At 35.3% G+C, this 21,432-nt stretch overlaps 1 long non-coding RNA gene across 2 annotated transcripts in view; it reads right to left on the reverse strand.

The window, feature by feature from the left end:
* LOC102492592 (uncharacterized) overlaps window positions 1–7,730 on the reverse strand; it is a 128,233-nt gene extending 120,503 nt beyond the window's left edge. Inside the window, exons 1-2 of one of the 2 annotated variants that reach the window (XR_001369802.2) lie at window positions 6,806–7,730; window positions 5,882–5,986 (exon numbers count right to left, since the gene is read on the reverse strand). This is a non-coding gene — a long non-coding RNA (uncharacterized LOC102492592). The remainder of the gene's footprint in view (window positions 1–5,881; window positions 5,987–6,805) is intronic. The other variant, XR_337548.3, reaches the window with a different exon arrangement.
* Window positions 7,731–21,432: the final 13,702 nt, after the last annotated feature.

Below are 21,432 nucleotides of genomic sequence, written 5' to 3' on the forward strand. Positions count from 1 at the left end.
GCTCATTTGGTCATATGGGATCCAGTCGCCTTAACCAGCATGCCACCAGCAGTCTTCCATATTTTTAACAATGTACAGTGCTTATATCTTGCTCTTGATATTTTACTTATCATTAGGGAAAATGTAAATGTAAATCTCTCTCTCACAAACACATTTTGTGTACATATATATACACAAACACATGCTATTTCCTGCTATACCGGAATATACCTAAATAATTTTTAAGGTATAAATGTAGAGATTGGGTCTGCACACATAATCAATTTTCATAAATCTTCCCTTGATGTGGTCTGGCTGTAATTTCCAGTACCTTAATGATTCTGCTACTCCTAAATAGAAATGATCCTAGATACTCATAAGCATTAATTCCATTTATCTAGTAAACTTAGTAATGATGCTTCTAATCCAATTTAAAAACCATTAAAATGTACTGACTTTAAAAACCATTATAATTCACCTCATTTCTGCAAAGTTTAGTTTAGAAGAAAGCAGCTGTGTATTTGAACATCTGGAAACGACTTTTAATCACACTGTTCTCAAGTGAGGAAGGATGAGCTCTGCCTGCAATGCTATATGTCTATGTGACCACTCAAATGCTAGTCAACACCTGTGCCTTACATATAATTTCATTTTGGCTACATAATCTCCTCAAGCTATTAATCCAGACCTTATGTGAATCAGCTACTGAAAATTTGATCTGCGTATACTTTAATAACAAAAAAGGAAATTGTTAGATATTTCATTACCTTTAAGTGATTTACTTATCTAAGAGGAGAGAACAAATTTTATAAGTAGACATAGCTAATTCTGAAAACTAAAAATATACAAATACTATTACATTCATATTTAATGACTGAGGCATTGAAAACTAAAACAAATTCCAGATATGAAGTGGCTTAACAGCTTATATTTTATCTAAGACCTATTCATTCAATAAAATCAGTCTTTGGTCTTGAACCAGACATTTTTAACTACTGATCACCAAGTTGATTATAGCCTTCTAGTAACAAATAGTATTTACTAAATTAAATGTGTTGCCACTAAAATATGTCAGTAGAAAAATGTTATCTTCCTGAACTGTATATTACTTTTCCTTGTTGATTCATTTCTTGACAACTGAAGATGTTTCAGAAATAGCTAAATAATATTCCAGTAGGAATTGTCTGTGCATAAACTTTTTTGAATCCTGAGATATCTGAATGTATCTAAAATTGGTTGTTGGCAAAAAAATAAAATAAAAATAATATATTTATTATTTTTTCATAGAGACGAGCTCCAAGACTGGAGAGAAAACAACATCTGATCAGGCTACAAAACTATAGAATATGTAACGCCAGTATACATGTAGCTACACTAGTAGAAAATTCACATCTGTACTACTATACTTCATGAGGAAAGTTATGGAAAAGTTAAAGTGTAATGTTTTCAAAAACCAAATGGGGAATGATACTCAATTAGAATTGGAATAAAGCCAATTCCACAAATTTCAGGACAACTGTTCTGTCATGTAAATATTTTGGACACATTATATATTAAATATTAATATATATTAATATATGTATCAAACACAAAATATAGTTTAACTCACCAGTATAAGGGGGTCTTCAGAAAGTTCATGGAAAATGTGAATTATGAAAACAACTAGATATGAATTTTAAAATTTTTTTGCACCAAAACAAATTTACTTTAATTCCGTTTTCCATGAAATTTTTCACATTCCCTCCCAAAATATCTATGTTCCATAATTTTCAGCAACTAGACCTTTCATACATAATGTTGATTCTTTTCAGGAATGTGCCCAGGCTTAAATGCAAAACTGTGCTTGCTAAAATTGAGTTAGCTTGATTATTACAATGCTATGTCCAACTGAATGAACCAATGTACCCACACTGTAACTTAAAAAGAAAAAATCACTACAGATAGAAGAACACTGCTTGTGCCAAAGAGACGTCATTGCAGACTCTCCAGGGAACAAGAATGAATGTGTTTTATTGCAATCTTTCTCTGAAAAAGTTATCTGTTTTTAGAGAGGTGGGCTTCTGAAGGAAGAGTGGGATTTAAGTAAGAGAAATGAACGTGTGGGCCTGAAAGAGCATAAACCCAAGAGACTGAGCACCATCCTTGTGCCTCCACCTTCTCAGGAGCTCCTAAGTGAAGGGAAAATGAAAACTGCTCTCAAAGCCCACTGCCTATCTTTCCAGTTCATTGTGTATGTATGAATAGCAACTTCTAATTAGCTGCTGTAACAATATATGACGTCATTAATCTCAGTCTTGTTTTCTGAAGTCCATATATGCCTCACTTTTATATAAACATTCCAATAAGATGATCAGTCCTTTCAGAATCCCACAGAAAGTGAAGTAGTTGGTAGTCACAGGAGAGAAATGATTTTAAATGTCTTTTCAGATATTCCCCTCTACAATTGGCAACCTCTCTGTAGTGGGGGCAAGGAGAGGTAAGAGCAGTCTGTTTGGTTCTTGTGGTTCACATGAAGAGAGACACTGTGTGAGGTTTCAGGAGTTGCACGGTGGAGACAATTGTACTTTTAGGAATTATTATTTCTAAATAAAATAATAGCACTCCAGATTTTTCAGAAATTATAACCATTAGTAACCAGTAATAATCAAAGACTTAAAATCACTCTACAAACATGTAAGTGACCACTAATTCAGCGATTTAAGTTATCCGAATGATCAGATTTAGTGTTATCTCTTATATCGATTCATATATTGATTAACTCTCAGCAAGAAACTAAAAAATTTTGTTTATCCAGAGAAACATTAAATAACAATAGACTTAGAACCTGCTACCAGACTTTCCAATTTAATGGTTACAAGACAGTTGGATGTATAGACAGAAACACAAGTTGACAAACACACCTGAACACATAAATGGGATGAAATTCCAAAAATTCTGAAAGTTTTTTAGTGAAAAATTTTGAGTACCCAAGAAGAGGACCCTTTGCTGAGCTATTTGTTTGACTTTGAGAAATGAATATACAGCCAGACATAAATCATCATTGTTTAAATATATAACAGATCAGATTACTTGTAAAATGAACCCTACCATGTTTAAAAATGATATCAAATAGCAATATTTACTTTATGATAATTTAAAAATTAAGCCAATATAAAGTAAAGAAATTGCAACAAGTGCAAATCATCCCTTCTTTTATTTTAAAAAGAATTAAAGTTAGTGAACTTCATTCTTTTTCTTTAATATTAGTTGTATTTAGATCAAAACACAACATTTTAAAAAATGCTTATTGAACCTATAGTTAGTTAGATGTTGACTGCTTGGAAATATGACAGTTTTTTTAACTAATAAAAAAGTAAAATAGCGCTAATAAGTCTGTGGAAAAAATCTTACAAATGCACTATAAATTAAAATAAATTTTTGATGTTTACAAATTTATTATATTACTGGAATGACATGATATCATTATCATCAGGTTTCACAAAAAGTATCACCTATTATTTTAACACATACTTTTTCTAAACCAACAAAGGTCTTCACGTGCTTCTCTTATCTAGTTTTGTTACTGCAAATTCAAGATCATCCTGCCTATGCTAATCTTTTATGGTCGAAGTCACTGAAGTTGTGCCAAAATTCTATAATTATGTTCAATCTAATGTAACAATGCATTTTTCTCATTGCTGGAATGTAGACCATTTAGAACAAAGCACTTCATTTAAACGATGAAATGCTCACCTAAAATGCCCTATGTCAACATTTCTTGTATTAGGAAAAACTGTAGATAATATATATATATATATTAGTGTTCAAGATTTCTTCTCAATACAGAATAAAAGTTGATAATTATTTAATATCTCTTTTAATTGAGGAAATGAAAGCATTTGATGTGTTTATTACATAATTAAAACAACTAACAAACCTGTCACATTAAAATGGTACAGGCCCAGATTTTAAATTGACAATTACAAATAAATTTCACTTTTTCCAAAGACTGAAATTTCTACATAGTAAAATAATATATGTTTAACTATTTTCAAATAGTATGAAAATAAGATAAAATGAATTATCTAAACTATTCTTCACAAATACAAAAAATCAACAAAGTTTAGACATTTTTCTTATTAGAAGTAGTTACTATTCTGAATATTGTTTGTAAATGTTAAGTCAATAAGAAAATATAATCAGTGCTTTAACATTTCTGGTTCCAAGGAAAATTAGCCAATAATTCTGCCAAAAAGCCTACTCTATCGAAACACTCAGTTATAATTTACAGACATAGCCAAAAAAAAAAAAAGGAAATTTCCCAGCTATTTCTATAAAGAACAAAATTTAAATTGTTTTCAGTACTTATTTGTTTTTACCTGAATTCAACATTACTTGTCCATAACTGTTTCTGTAATTAAGTTTCTTCTGAACTCACAAACTAACATATCTGTGTACGCTAATGTTCTGTATTTGGGGAACACTTCCTTTGCTCTGGCATCTAATTAACAACAACAACAAAATTCTACAATTTTCAATTGAAACATTCCTCAGCAAACTTTAGAGAAATATGCTGCCAATTTCAAATGCTAAGTAAAATAATTGATCCAAATTAATAAAAAAATAGAAAGAGAACATGTATATGAGAACCAAAATTAAAATGAAGATAGAATTCAAAAATAAATTTTAAGCGAGAATTGTGCTGAACAGGACAAGCTATCTTATTTTTCCTGCACCTGTTCGATGATAGCAATAATCAAATGTTCTCTTTTTATCCAATTTTCGAAATCTCTACCTATGTGAACTCTTTTGATTAAATAACAAAGATTTCACTAAATAAGAATTCACCTGTGAACTCAAATACAAAGAAAACTTATCCAGGTAAATTTTCATAAATAGCAATTTATAATTTCTATTCACTTAGTGTTGACTCAAATGATCGTTTCAAACACTCCATGACTCAGTTTAACTAACAGCAAGGTATATACTGTATGATAATTCAGTTTACAGTAACACAAATATGTACACATCGATAGATCCGAAGGGAGTCAAGACTCATTTTCTAATGGAAAAATTTACTTAAAGTTATTTTTTACTTTTCTATGACCCAAATTAGCAACATTAAACACAGTGTAAAGGGAATATAAACATAGTGACAAATATATAATAAACATTTTCATTGCAGCAGCTTTAATTCAGGTTTATCATAATAAAGAATATACCTTATTCTCAAAATTTTAAAGAGAAATATGATTGTCTTTAAGTAAAAAATAAAGTCATGTAGGTTACCATAGACTAACATATAAGGCATCATAGGATTAAACATAGTGAGAGCAGACTTTCTTAAAGAGAAAACAAAGTAATTGAGATTCTTTCTATATTTCTCCTTTGGATTCCTTTGCATTATACCTATTTTTAAAGCCTAAAGACACTGCTGAAAAATGCCTATACAAAAATCTGAGGTTGTTAATATAAGATTACGATGGTATTCTTTGCAATTTATGAATTAAACTCGAAATGATATGTCTTCAATAAGCATGTTGGTTCACAAGACAAAATTCAGTTACACTAATACCAAAATTAATAACAGTTCTTAAAATTTGTGTGCCTTTGAGCTTCAAAATTTCTTTCATAAAAGAAATTACCTTTTTTATTGCAAAACAACAATGGAATACACTAATTTCAAGTTATTCAGCTATGTTTATATACCAAGCATTTCTAGTAAAACATTTCTGAGAAAGAATATCAAGGTGTCAATAAGTTTTTAAATGATATAATAAATCTTGACTGTTTTTCAAACTCCCAGATATCACGACATTTTAACACAGACAAAAATCCCATTTTAAGCATGTTAAGTTTAATTGTGCGCACAAGGAAACTTCTAGAAAACTTTGTTACTTACTGTTCACTGAGTATTACTTACAGAGATTAATAGTTTTAAGAATTCATCTGTTATTTATCCTGAAGTGTTTTGAAAAACCTTTTCGCACTGTATACTTCTCAATGAGATGATCACCCCTATTCTGGTCTGCTGAGAAAAACAAAAACCAGTAAATCTTCTTCTATAGATTGTCCTTGTTGAAAGATATTTTAAGTGGCATCAAGCAAGGAGTTCGTAATAACAGCAATAATATGCAAAAAATAAATAAATAAATAAATAATGCTTGTTTAATATTTACTGTATAAAGTCATTTTGACATGCCTACACAACTGGTTGTGGCAGCTTTCAGACATGATTTCTAATAAAAAAAAAAAAATTGCTTCAGGTCCTTTAGAGAAAGCTTGCCGCTGGGAAGTTGATTTTGGCCAAGTGCCAAAATCATGTGCAAAGGGGCCTCATTACGGATTCATGGCAGCCTTCAGCACTGACAAAAAATGTGACCCAACAGGCTAAATCAACGACTAAAATTAAAAAGTAAGAGACAAAGACAACTTACTTAATATTCCTTCCAAAGCTACATTAAACTTTTTTTGGTAATTAAACCCTTGTTAGTCTAATGCAGTGTTCCTCTGTCCTCAAATGATTGTACAATTACTCTTTAAAACTTGTCAATTTCCCTCCTAAATAACACTTTCTTTCTGTGACAGTTTACAAAGATTTCGCTCTATAATAAAACTCTATGCTCACTGTAATCGGTTCAATAGCAGAACACAAGATCGTAAAAATGCAGACTACAGTATTCCTTTTAGATTTAAACAAACAAACAAAAAACAAGCAAACAATTATCGGTACACTTTAAACTTCCACCAAAGTGAATATGCATCTTCCAAACTCACCACGATTGCGATTAACCCTCCACACTGCCCAACTTTCCCCCCCAAAAGTAGATTGGATACATAGCCTTACCTAGATGTCCTCTGGCTTTGCTGCAGATCAAAAAGTTTCCTGCCTAAGCACACAGATATTCTTTCACAAACCATAAAGGCCCTTTTATGAGTCCAGCACTGTAACAGGCTGCCTTCCACACCATGTTGAGAGCCAGTGCGTCAGCTCTCAAGATAAAATACGATGCTAATACACAATTAGTAAGAGAAGTTGTCTACTGGAGAATTTATCTTAACGAAAGTAGGAAAAAAGAAAAAGAAGCTTTTTTTTTTTTTTTTTTTTTTTTTGAAATAGCAAAGAGGGTGCGGTCAGATGTTAGGTTTTGCCTGAGAAAAGGGCCCTACACTGCACTAGTACCTAAATACTAGCAGAAGCTGCCTGGGAAGGGAGCCAATGGAAGGACTTTGTTTGACCCAGCTGCCAATCTCCCCTGAAGCCCTGCGCCAGACTAAACACTCACACTATTTTAACTCAAATCAGGCTACAGCAGCTGTTTGCTTTCCGGCTCTGAGCTCTGCACCCACCATGGCCTGTGCAGTTCACCCGAGAGCTTTGCTAGCTGCCTGGCTGAAATCTGTTCCGGGTTGGGATTTGTCACTGGAGAACATATTTTAACCCTATTCCTCATAGTAAATGAGGATTCTTTGTTGTTCAACATGTGGATCTGGTCATTTGGGGTAAGTTCACAATCTTTTAAAAGAAAACTGGTATTTTCCATTGTGGAGGAAATTTGGAATTTGAAGGTAATGACGCTTCTTACATTTCTTTGAAATTTGTAAAATCTTCTGGTGTTTTCAAATGAACACTTAAACACCTCCCCTGTGTAGTAATAAGAAGGTCCCTACAACACACCTCTAAGAACAAAGGTGGTATCCATTCACCCCAACCGAAATATCTTTGACACAGCAAGATGGAAAGTCAACATCACAAAACTAGAACTCACATTATTCTAGGAGTTAGAACTGACTCGACGCTCTGGAAAGTTGTCCAGAAGCAACACCTAAACACAAAAAAGTTTCTTTTTCTTATATGAAAAGGTACGAAGTGACTCAGTATAACTCTGCTACATTTTGAAGCTTATTTGTCTATTAGTCTAAGTGTAAAAATTACATTCCAAATTGTAGAACACTAAATCTTGTTCACTGTAGCCTAGTTAAAAAAAAAAAAAAAAAAAGAGAGAGAGAAAGAAAAAGAAAAGAAAGAAAGGAAGAACGAAAGAAAGAGGGAAGAAAGAGAGTAGAGAGAACTTTATCTGGGGAAGTAGAATTTAAATAATCAAAATCATTTGACTGCAGTGAGTCCCAATAATTAAGATCTACTGCACACTCAATAGGAGCTAAACATTGGATCTGTGGGGAAAATAAATCAGTAAGTCATTCAACATGTGGGGGTGACGAAGGTAGTAACGTACTATAACCGGGTTCTTTTTACTCGTCACCAAATTCTTGTTTACTAGACAATCATGTTGAGAGAAGTCAACCACTTTTTACAGGAATTACAGATTTTTTGTTGTAAGGCAAAAAGACGACCCTTCATGTAAGGCAGATAGGAGAACAGACTTTTTTTTTTTTTTTTTTAAGCGTAACTTTTTTGGATGTGGCTGTGATGGTTCGTTCACACTACAGTCAAAAGTTGAGCAAAAAATTAAATGTTTCTGAAATATTCTAAAAGTATGTCCATATATTTGTTCAGAAAATGGTTTCTATTGCTTTAAGCAGAGTTTATTTTATTTCATGCTTGCCCCTAATTATAAATTTATTTTCTTACCTTAGAAAGTAGAGATCTAAATCATAAAAATTGTAAATTTCTAAGAGAATGTTGCTTCCTCAAAAGGAAGTGGCATAGATGATATAAAGAGGTTGAACTATTAGGTTTATGAGTGTACTTAAACTGAAAGATCCAATTCATTAAAAATGCATGCCATGATAGAATTGCATAGCAGGTCAGTTACCATACTTATTCTGAAAGCGATATATGAGTTTATATTATCCCAGAAGTTTCCATGGGAGTTTCCTCCATATGTAGCTTGATGCTTAGAGTTATTATGAAATCAAATACTGGGTCGCCAGAAAAGTCATGACATATTTTTCTACATCTTTCTATTAAAAAAAAAAAAAAAGTGTCATGGCTTTTCTGATAACCTAATAAAATGCTGACAAATTTTCTTTTCCTTTTTATCTCCCAATCCAACAAAATATTCAATGTTTCTCAGAATGGTCTTTTACAACCTACCAAATAATCACCTGCTATTATATTGCTACATGTATTTCTGTATTGGCTTTAAAATGGAGGCCCTGTTGAGACCAGCAGTTAGCATAATGGCTATGTCACTGGACTCCCATGTAATTGACTGCAGTTCGAGTCCTGGACCCGGTGGCTTAAACTCACACCAGGCGCGTGTGCATATGTGCCCATGATCCTGAGAGGAGAATGGAGGAGAAGGGATTTCCGCATGGTCATCCCCCCTGGAGGGTGATTTCTTGCTTTCTGTATCTCTGTCTCTCTCTTTCTGGTGAGTGCATGCACTCTATAGCAAAAACTCTCCCCCCCAAAAAAAAAGAAAGAAAAGAAAAGAAAAGGTGGCCCTATAGCAACTCCTATTCATCTCGGTAATTGCTCTCTCTTTTTTTTTTGGAAAGGTTTTTGCCATAGGGCGCGCACGCTCGCCAGACAGACAGAGACAGAGAGACAGAAAGTGAGAAATCACCCCCCAGGGGGTATGGTCACGCCTCAACCCCTTCTCCTCCATTCTCCTCTCGGGATCTTGGGCATGCACGCACACGCGCCCGGTGTGGGTTTTAAGCCACCGGGTCCGGGACACAAACCACAGTCGACTACGTGGGAGTCCAGCGACATAGCCATTACGCTAACTGCTGGTTCCAGTAATTGCTTTCTTACCCTGCTTTCTTGTCTTGTACTTTTCAATATAGAATAGCAGTTAGTTCATATCATAAATATTTGGGGTTGAATTTTGTTTCTACAAAATTCAAATGTGTACATACTAACTTCTGGGATCTAAGAATGAGACTGTGTGGATTCAAGGTCTTTTGAGGTATAGTTATGTTATATAAGAGTATCAGTGTGGTCCCAATCCAACATGACTGACCGGCAATTAGGGCACACATACTAAAGAGGGATCGAGTGAAGGCCAGGAAGATGGCTGTCTATAAAGCAAGAAGAATTTAGATAAAACCGATCCTACTGACACCTTCCTCTTGGACTTCTAGCCTGTGCAATTGTGAAAATATGACTGCCTTTTAAGTAACCCAGTTTGTGACATTTGTTATTTGTAGGAAACAAACACAATCTCCAAATAAAGAAGTGAAGAATTGTTCTACTATTGGAATGCAAACTACCTATCTTTCAGTGTTTTTGTACTCAAGTGTTTTGTCCATAAGAACATGTAATTTGTAGAGGAAGTGTACTTTATTCACATTTTCTAGAAAAGAGAAAAAAAAGGGTGTATGCAAGAGTTTTATATAAATGGTATAACAAAGTATTAAGAATGAAGGAAAATATACCAGCTCTTATTTGTCTATGAAAAATATTATTTTCACATTTTGAGCAGAAATACTGTTACTCAACTCACTTAGAAATAAGAAAATAGTATGTGCACAGATAATATGCACAGACTTTGAAAATGGTTGTGGAATAATCAGATGCCTAGCTTTTCCTTTAAGACAATCAAAACTAAAGTGTACAACTTGGATTTGGAAGGCAGTTTCGACACATAGACACCTTATAATCAGATCTGATGCTGGAAACTAACTTCATCTCAAGTATTGGAAACAAAAGAGGTTAGTGCTGTAAGTGGAGAATTTCGATAAGCAACAGGAAGAGACCCTAAAGGAAGAAGAAGAAATGCAAATCCTTCCTTGCAAGAAAGTTTGGCTAAAGGTAAATGAAGTAAGAAGAAAGGTAATAAAAGATAAAAACAAAATTAGAAGAATAATCAGTATATTCCCAAAGAAAGGCATATTTGCCCAGGTAGGTGAGAGATTGGCACTTCACTTAAATGATGTTGGCGACAGCAAGAAAGTGATGAAAAATCAATTTGAGTAGGTATATTTTGCTGTTTGTAGTGAGCCGATTTCTAAGATGGCCGTCAAGATACCCATTCTTTGGTGGCCACCCGTATAATACTTCCCTAAGTGACTGGTACATTGTAAATATAATGAGATAGTTGTTATGTTGTTAAAGAGCCAGTGAGATTTGTATAAAAAGTGAGTAGAGTGAGAGGAGGAGAAGCCAATATTAAACTAATATACCTGTCCAGAAAGGTAAAGAAAGGATGATTGCCCACTGCAGTAAGACATTGTTCACCTAGCAACAGCTGCTATCAGCCCACATGCGGATGTGAGTACTCATTCATTCATCCTTTGTTACATCCATCCTCTCAATATTCCATTTAATGCTGGCTTTGGATAGTACACTGGCCAAGTTCTGTGTAATATAAAGACTGCCCTAATCTCATGCTGCTAATAAGCTAACTTAAAGCAAACAGCCCATGCTTAAGAAGCTTCATTTTTTAAATACTACAAAATGATGAAATGATAATGCTCAGTTTTTTTTATGAATGTGATAGAATATTATGACAATATTGATAATTATCAATCATCTAAATACTTATAATAAGTTACTGTGAAAGGCACTGTAATGAAAAAAATGTCATCATTTGGTCACCCTACAATTACATGATGCTGTTGTCTTACAGTGCCTAAATACAGCATTACTTATGTGAAATCCTGATTGCTAACTTATTTTCTCATTTTATAAATATATTTCTTATTAGTCCCCCTGTTAATTGAGACCAAAGGACAATATGTATTTTGAAATAATAACATTGAAAAACATAATTCAAGACATAGTTGCTATGCATAAAACCCCACTATCACATCAATGTAAATTGTTAACTACACTACAATGGCTTTCACTTTTAGCAAGATATACTAATAATGTCTTCCTTTGAGCTTTTTTAATGAGAGTACTCATAAAGCATGAGAAAGAATGTCAAATAAATGTTAAGTGTAAATTGAATGTGATTATGGAATAACTCACATTATTATAACAGAAATAATTTTAAGTGACTAAGTAAATATTTCTCACCAAAATGATACACACATACAAAAGACTTAAAATAAAACATAATATAAAATACAGTTGTCAAAATACAAATTTGGGGACCAGCCAATGGCATAAGGGTTATATTACTGGACTCCCATGTAGTCGACCACAGTTCAAGTCCTGAACCCAGTGGCTTAAAACTCACACCGGGCACATGTGCATGTGTGCCCAAGATCCCAAGAGGATAATGGAGGAGAAGGGATTGTGGTGTGGCCATACCCCTTGAGGGGTGATTTCTCACTTTCTGTCTCTCTGTCACTCCAGCAAGCAAATGTGCCCTATAGCAAAAATATCTCATAAAAAAAAAAAAAATAAAAACCTGTTATGTCTTCCTTTGAGCTTTTTTAATGAGAGTACTCATAAAGCATGAGAAAGAATGTCAAATAAATGTTAAGTGTAAATTGAATGTGATTATGGAATAACTCACATTATTATAACAGAAATAATTTTAAGTGACTAAGTAAATATTTCTCACCAAAATGATACACACATACAAAAGACTTAAAATAAAACATAATATAAAATACAGTTGTCAAAATACAAATTTGGGGACCAGCCAATGGCATAAGGGTTATATTACTGGACTCCCATGTAGTCGACCACAGTTCAAGTCCTGAACCCAGTGGCTTAAAACTCACACCGGGCACATGTGCATGTGTGCCCAAGATCCCAAGAGGATAATGGAGGAGAAGGGATTGTGGTGTGGCCATACCCCTTGAGGGGTGATTTCTCACTTTCTGTCTCTCTGTCACTCCAGCAAGCAAATGTGCCCTATAGCAAAAATATCTCATAAAAAAAAAAAAAATACAAAGCTGTTCCTTTTTAAACTTCTTACCTGGGCCAGCAAATAGAAGTGTACATAGACACATTGAAACAAACAAACATTGCACTGAAGTACTGCAAAGAAAATACCTACTATTTTATTAATCTGATTTAAATTTCAAAAATGACTTTGCTTCCTCAGGATTTTATTTTAACCATTCCCTATTTCAATTCATTTTCTAGATCAATAAATCTGCTTATTGTGAGTATCTCTATAGGTACTTTTATATTTTATCAAATACATTGTATGGTTTTACAAGGATCTGAAAAATATAAACATACACAAGAGAAATAAAGGAAGAATTAATAATTAATAATCTTTCCCAAACCACCAGATTTAAATAGTTTCACAGGTCAATTGTACCAAAGACTTAAAAGTAGAAATTATATTAATTCTCCACAATGGTGTCCAAAAATATAAACACAGAGAAACACTTCCTACCTAACTCATTCGATGAGGCAAACATTACTCTAATGGCAAAACTTGATAAGTATTGTACAAAAAAGTAAGTTTATAGACCTATCTATTGTAAAGGGAGACACAAACATTCAATAATGTATAAAAGGAATTTATATACTACAACGGAATGACATTTACTCCATGTATGCAAGGCTTGTTCAACAATTTTAATTCAATCAGTACAAGAGGATTTCAAAAATGGAAATAATGAATGAACTTATTTTAGCACAAAATTTTTGAAATCCATGCATAGTTTTTCATAATATGTATTTCCACGAATTTTTGAAGTTTCTGCATATCATCTACTGTATCAATAGATTATAAAAAGAGAAATACTATGATAATATCGGTTGACACAGGGACATAACATTTGACAAAATCCAACAATTAGTCATGATAAAAACCCTCAGGAAACTAGGAAAAGAGAGGAATTTCTTCATACTAATGAAAAACATCTACAACAATCCTCCAGTTTATGTTATACCTAGTAGCAAGAAGATAGAAACATTCTCCCTAGGATCAAGAAAGAATAGGCAGGATGTTCCTGGTCATCACTCCTATCAATATTATATAAGGAATCATAGTTAGTGAAATAAAACTAGAAAATAAAATATGTATTTAAAAGGATGATATAAAACTTCTGTCACAGATGATGTAATTGTCTACATAGAAAATTCCAAAGAATTTACAAAATCAAAAATCAGGTTTAGCAAGTTTCTAGGATACAAGGTCAATATTAAAAAGGTGATTGTTGGGAACCAGCAGTTAGCGTAATGGCTATGTCGCTGGACTCCCACGTAGTCGACTGCGGTTTGCGTCCTGGACCCAGTGGCTTAAAACTCACGCCTGGCGCGTGTGCGTGCGTGCCCAAGATCCCGAGAGGAGAATGGAGGAGAAGGGATTGCGGCGTGACCATCCCCCCTGAGGGGTGATTTCTCGCTTTCTGTCTCTATGTCTCTCTGTCTGTCTGGCGAGCGCACGCGCCCTATAGCAAAAACCTCTCCAAAAAAAAAAAAAGTGATTGTTTTTCTTTTTATCAGCAATAAGCATTTGGATTTTGAAACTTTTAAAATATCATCTATAATAGTATCTAAAAATGAACTATTTAGTACTGATACAAAATAAATCAATAAAGCTCCAAGTAAATATATGTCCTTTCTCTGTTAGCTGATAGGACCCAGAAGCATCAACACTACAGTAGAAATGATCATACTTAGCACCTAGATCTTGATTTCTAATACCATTATCCAATGAAAGGAACTAGGGCTTCTTAGAGAAATGCTTGATTCAGGGACCTTATATGAAATTTACAAAATGAATATAGAGAATCTTGTAATGCCTAAAAGTAAGTGATAAAAGTGAAGACAAGAATACAAGGGGACTTCAAAAAGTTCAGGGAAAAGTGGAATTTAAGTACAAGTTTATTTTAGTGCAATAATTTTTTTAAAATCCAAGCATAGTTTTTCCATAACATGCATTTTCCATGAACGTTTTGAAGACTTCTAAAATTAACAAAGGTGAGATATATCAAGTGAATACAGGAAAAAACTGCAAGTGGTCTCCCTAGCCAAATCTGGAACAATCTGAATAACAAAATAGTGTAGTAAGTGATAATAACCCAAAGTACAAAATAAATATCCAGATGTACACACCAATGTAAATGATCATATAGATAAAAACATGTAGAGAATGGAAGAATATTCTATTAAGCAAAATTCAGCATAATTTATGTACATAATTCACTCCTAAAAAGGTAGACCATTACTTCCCACTCTTTAAGTGTGGACTGAACCTAGTGAATCTCTTACAAAGAGGACTACATTGAAAGGAAAGAAAATGAGTAACTTAAGAATGTGATGAACACTTCCACAAGATGACCAGTGTACAAATGTGGATAAGTTGTTTTATTGTTTTGTTTTTTGTTTACAGAGATTTTTGCTATAGGGTGCATGTGCTTACCAGAGACAAAGAAAAAAAAAAAAAGTGAGCAATCGTCTTCCAGGGGAATAGCCACACCACAATCTCGTCTCCTTTATTCTCCTCTCAGGATCTTGGTTATGCATACACATTTGCCCAGCATGAGTTTCAAGCCACTGGGTCCAGAACTTGAACCATGGTCAGCTATGTGGGAGCCCAACACCTTTTCCTGTACATTACCTGCCAGTTCTGGTGATAAGTTATTTTGATAATATTAATTTTTGATATTTTCTTATGTGAATAGCAAGTTACCATTGTGATCTTCCTCTCAAAAATGTGCTACTCCAGTCTAACCTGAGAAAAACATCAGACAACTTCCAATTGAGCCATATTCCACAGAATGATCGATCAGCAAACTTCAAAATTAGGACATTAGAAACAAGGAATGTCTGAGAAACGGTCACAATTGAAAATATGTAAAGAGACAGGACTACTAAGTGGAATGTGGCATCTTACAAGATCCTGGGACAAAGGGTAAAAGCAGCATTACGGAAAAACAGAAAATCTGAATAAAGTATAGACTTCTGTGTATAGTGATGAATCAGTTGTGTTTCATTCATTATAGTAAATATGTTATATGCATGCAATGATAAACTCAGTGTGAGGTGTACAGGAACTCTTTGCAATATCTTTAAATAATTCTGTAAATATAAAATTGTATTGAAATTAAGTTTATGAAAACATATACAAGAAAAATATTTTAAAAAGAAAAAAATATCTAAATACTTCATGGGCATTGTAGCCAAATATTTTCTTAAGTGTTGAAGTCCAGAAGGTGATTACTGAGAAACATTTACTAAATAATAAAATCACTCTCTTGGTTTCAACAACATTGTTTCACTTGTTTTGTCTTGGTTTTGTTTATTTATTCTCATATCTCTGATTTTTCCTTCCATTTGTGTGTTCATGTGTGTGCTAGAGGGCACGTGTATGTGCCACAGAGAGAGAGAGAGAGGAAAGAAGAAAGCTCTCTCCATGGAGCATGGTTATAGTTACTCTCTTCTTCTCCATCTTTCCGTCTCTTGGGGATTTTGGACATGCATGAACATTCACCTTCATTTTTCTCAAGCTACCAAGTCCAGGACTCAAACTACACAGTTGCCCATATGGGATATGGCTACCTTAACCACCAAGCCATGGAACCAGCCTTTTCCTTTTATTTTTGAGAGGTTTTTGCTATAGGACATGTGTGCTCGCCAGACAGAGAGAGACAGAGAGAAAGTGAGAAATCACCCCCCAGGGTGGATGGCCACACCATAATCCCTTCTCCTCCATTCTCCTCTCGGGATCTTGGGCACACACGCACATGCGCCCGGCATGAATTGAAGCCACCAGGTCTGGGACGTGAACCGCGGTCGACTACATGGGAGTCGAGCGACATAGCCATTACGCTAACTGCTGGTCCCAGCCTTTTCCATTTTTTAAAATGTGAGTATTGCTCAAGGTTTTCTCCTTAGCTTCTTTTTGTTATTGTTGTTTCGTTTTCTCACTACATTTTCCTTGGAAATCCCATTGACTTACTTTTCTCTTTATTCATGATAGAACACATGTGCACATATGTGAGAGAAAGGGCGAGGAGCACTGTCCATAGAGTTTGGTTAAACTATGTTGCACTCCTGTGTCCTACAGCTGCTTGTATCTTAGACATTCACATGAGTGTTTGGTGTGTTTTAGGCTAACTAACCCAGGGTTTGAACTGCAATGGTCATGGGTCATGTGGGAATCAGTTTCTCTTGAGCAGTGCCATGGTTCCAGGCCAAATCTCCCATACAATTTGATAACCTCTAAATCTTTAACATAGACACCTCTAAAGTCCCTAAGATGTCATTTTCCAAGTACCTACAGGTACTCTATCTGCTTAATAAAACCTAACTCATTTGTTTCCCCTCTTGTTTACTCCTACTCTATTTAGAAGTCACCCATTCTCCATGAATAGCTGGATTCAGAAGAGAAGTAAAAAACTTTAACATTTTCTGAGAAAAACACTGGAACACAGGACCAGCAGATGGCATAATGGTTACGTTGCTGGAATCCTACATGATTGACCATGGTCCATGGTTCGAGTCCTAGAACTAATGGCTTGAAGCTCATGGTAGGCACATGTATACGTGCCCGAAATTCTGAGAGGAGATTGGAGCAAAGGGATTGCAGAGTGGCCATACCCCCTGGGGGGGGTGATTTCTTGCTTTCTGTCTCTCTGTCTTTCTGGAGAGTGCACGTACCCTATAGCAAAAATCTCGAAAGAAAGAAAGAAAGAAAGAGAGAGAAAGAAAGAAAGAAGGGAAGAAGGGAGGAAGGAAGGAAGGAAGGGAACAAAGAAACACTGTGACAAGTGAAAAAACATGGAATACAAATAAGTAATTAATGACTTTCCAACTAACGAAAATATTAAAACTTTTGGTGAAACTTGAAGATAATGGTAACACTTATTGAAATGGAGAGTGGGTTCATTCTGGAAGAAGGCATCAACAGCAGACTGGCATTTTCATCTGGACTAACCTTTCACCATAGCATTTCGCACACTGTGAAATATCTCACGCTTGAAGTTAATAATCTTCAGAAATCTAAAATACTCAATAGCAGGAAAAAAAGCTCACTACAGTTCTGATACAACTAACTTATATTTCAGAAGCCCTTGTGAAACATAAAGTATGAAATGCTAATGATGTTATAGGGTTAAAATCTTAAGTCTGTTAAAAATATCATTAGCTTGGGGACCAGCAGTTAGTGTAATGGCTATGTCGCTGGACTCCCATGTAGTCGACGACGGTTCATGTCCCAGACCTGGTGGCTTAAACTCACACCGGGTGCGTGTGCATGCATGCCCAAGATCCCGAGGGGAGAATGGAGGAGAAGGGATTGGGCATGGCCATCTCCCCTGGGGGATGATTTCTCGCTTTCTATCTCTCTGTCTCTCTCTGTCTTTCTGGCAAGCGCACACGCCCTATAGCAAAAACCTCTTCAAAAAAAAAAAAAATATATATATATATCATTAGACTGGGCCAGCAGGTGATCTAGTGGCTGAGGCACTGGAATCCTACATGCGTGGTCTGAGTTGCAGACCCAGTAGCTTAAAAAATCATGCCAGGTGTGTGTGCATCCATGCCTACAACCCAAGTGGAAAATGCAGGAGAACAGATTGAAGCATGGTCATTCCCCCAGGGGTTGATTTCTCACTCTCCCTCTCATTGTCTCTCTCTTTGTCTCCTCCTTCTCTCAGTTTCTCTCTCTCTCTCTCCCTCTCTCTCTCTCTCACCAGTAAATGCATGCATCTTATGGCAAAAAAATAGAAAAAAAAAGGTTAGCCTTCTCTGTTGAAAAAAGTTTTGTAATTTTTGCTTTATTAAAAATATTAGCCTTTTGGAGCATAGACCTACAATATAAAGAACTCTGGAATCTAAGGAAAACTAGTCTGATATAAAACTGAACAGAAATGCAGGGATAAATATGTAGCTTTCGTTGTCCTGTCAGAGACGGTGGTACCTTTAATCTTACAAATATCACTGTGATTAAATGTAACAAGAGCAGATATCAATAGCATACAGTGCCACTAGGGACCTTAGCCAAAGTGCAAAGTATGCTGTTTGTCTTGGGAAATGTCCCACCTCCTGGCATCCAGTCCCTCATGCCGCCCTGTGGCTATCCCAGACTCTCCTAACTCACTAAATATCTGCATTCCCTGCATCTCACTGACAGCCTGAAGCTTTCCATCAAACTTTCTGTAAGTTCCGCTGTTCAAACAAAACTCCAGTTTCCTCAGGGTGGCTGATTTTGGCAGGTCCTATACAAAATCTTAATCTGATGATCTGATTATTCTAATTCCAAGTAAGTTGTAAATGGCTAATAGCCTAACTTTCTGACAGGAGCTGTGCATTTGACAATGTAACTTCTAGACTACACAAAGGAGATGTGTTGATATGAAAGGCTGTGTACCCATTGTTTATTTTCAAATTTATCCCATTTCCCCTCCTTTCTTCATTCTCTTCTTCCTTCCTTCTTTCCATTTTTTCTCCCTTCCTTTCATTCTCTTGCTCTCTTTCTCTTTTATCTCTCTCTCTCTCCTCCTCCCTCTCACAACTGGGTCAGGAATGTTATACTCTACTTTCACATGTTACTCATCTCTAAATTGGTTTCTTGTAGGAATGGAACTAAAGCAATTGATGTCTTTTCCAAAGCAAATACAACCTCCTCAACTCATTGATATTAGCAGTATCTATACTTTATTTTAAGAATTATTTTTTATTTTATTTTATTTTATTTATTAATATTATTTTTGAGATGTTTTTGCCATAGGGCATGTGCACTTACCAGAAAGACAGAGAGAAACAGAGAGATAGAAAGTGAGAAATAGCCCTCCAGGGTGGATGGCCACATCACAACGCCTTCTCCATTCTCTTGTTGGGATCTTGGGCACGCATGCACATGCACCCAGCATGAGTTTAAGCCACGGGGTCCAGGACTTGAACCGCAGTCAGCTACATGGGAGTTCAGTGACATAGCCATTACACTAACTGCTGGTCCCAATATTATTATTTTTTTTTGGGGGGGGGAGAGGTTTTTGCTATAGGGCGCGTGCGCTCGCCAGACAGACAGAGAGAGACAGAGAAACAGAAAGCGAGAAATCACCCCCCAGGGGGGATGGTCACGCCGCAATCCCTTCTCCTTCATTCTCCTCTCGGGATCTTGGGCACGCACGCACACGCGCCCGGTGTGAGTTTTAAGCCACCGGGTCCGGGACGCGAACCACGGTTGACTACGTGGGAGTCCAGCGACATAGCCATTACGCTAACTGCTGGTTCCCCCAATATTATTTTTTTAATTTGACCACAGAGATACAGAGAGGGAGAGAGAGAGGGAAAGTGAGAAGGCAAGCCACCATGGTCTAAGATCAGAAGTGCTGTCGCCCAGTTGGGAGTCCAGCACCTCAACCACCACTCCACCTGCTGGCCCCTCTAATACTCTTTAACATTCCTCTTTGTTCGTGACTGCTTTAAACCTGCAATGAGGGGGAAAAAAAGGATTCAACTAAGATCAGGGTTATATTTTCCCCTTCGGTTGGTAATCTATCACTAATTTGTTAATAATGCATTTGGAAGCATCACAATGAGCTACTGCTTTTTGTTTGTTTATTCACTTAGTCTGCTACAAATAGCAACTATTTTATTGGAATGTTTTTCTCAGAAATTATTGCTATCTCTTTTAAGTAATCACTGATGGTCATTGATGCAGAGCACATTAATCTATATCAAATATATATTGTTCCTAATTGTCCCTTTACAATACTAATTTTAAAAGATACCATGATTTATGTTCTTTTACTTTTTGCTAGAGGGTACATGTACTCAGACATCTATATCTATCGTTTTCTATCATCTATCTATTTATCCTATCTATATCTATCTATCTATCTATTTATCTGTCATCTACATAGATAGAGAGAGAGAGAGAGAGAGAGAGTGAGAACACACTCTGTACGGGGGATGATCATGTCACAATCCCTTCTCCTCTCTCTCTTGATTTATGTCTTTCTACAAAACAATCAAAGTTTATATTTATTTCATGTTTTCCTGTGGTAGGTACTAGTCTGAGTACTTTGAATATTGTAATTTCTTAGATCTTCAAAACAAACCAGGAATTGAATATTTCTTTATACTTGCCTTTAGTGTATTTGAAACTAAGGATTGGAAAATTTAAGGAACTTGCCAGGGATGACACAATCACTAAAAATCACTTCATGAGCACAGGAAAGAATATGTACCAATTATTCCTCCAGGAACATATACTCGTAAGTATGATTGCACCATTTAAAAACAATTAAGTCATATATAACTATTGATGCTGTTTTATGCTCAGTCCCCACTACATGTGGGAGCAGCAAATGAAAGTTAGACTAATGTTCAAAGATTGCTAGGTATGAAAATAATTATGAAAATAGCTTAGATTAACCTGGAAGAAAGTTGGAGAATGAGAAAGTATATCTCGGAAAAACAATAAGAAGCAACATTACTTCAAGATCACTTGTGTAGGGGTGACCCAGAGTAGAGAGGTGCTGGGCCTGGCTTGTGAACAGCACCACTGGAGGTAGTAAGATGGTGAATTGACTATAGAAAGACGTGGAAAATAATCTCTCCAAGAATCCTGACCTACAGGTGAGAGAGAAAATGAGTTATCCTAATCGCTTATGAAATAAGAGGAAAGAAATATAATGTAGAGTTTAATCAGAATAAAGTTTTATTGTAATCTAAGAATATAGTTCCAACTCAAT

This window comes from Tupaia chinensis, unplaced genomic scaffold, assembly GCF_000334495.1.
Source record: "Tupaia chinensis unplaced genomic scaffold, TupChi_1.0 Scaffold147185_1, whole genome shotgun sequence".
NCBI classification, from domain to species: Eukaryota; Metazoa; Chordata; class Mammalia; order Scandentia; family Tupaiidae; genus Tupaia; species Tupaia belangeri.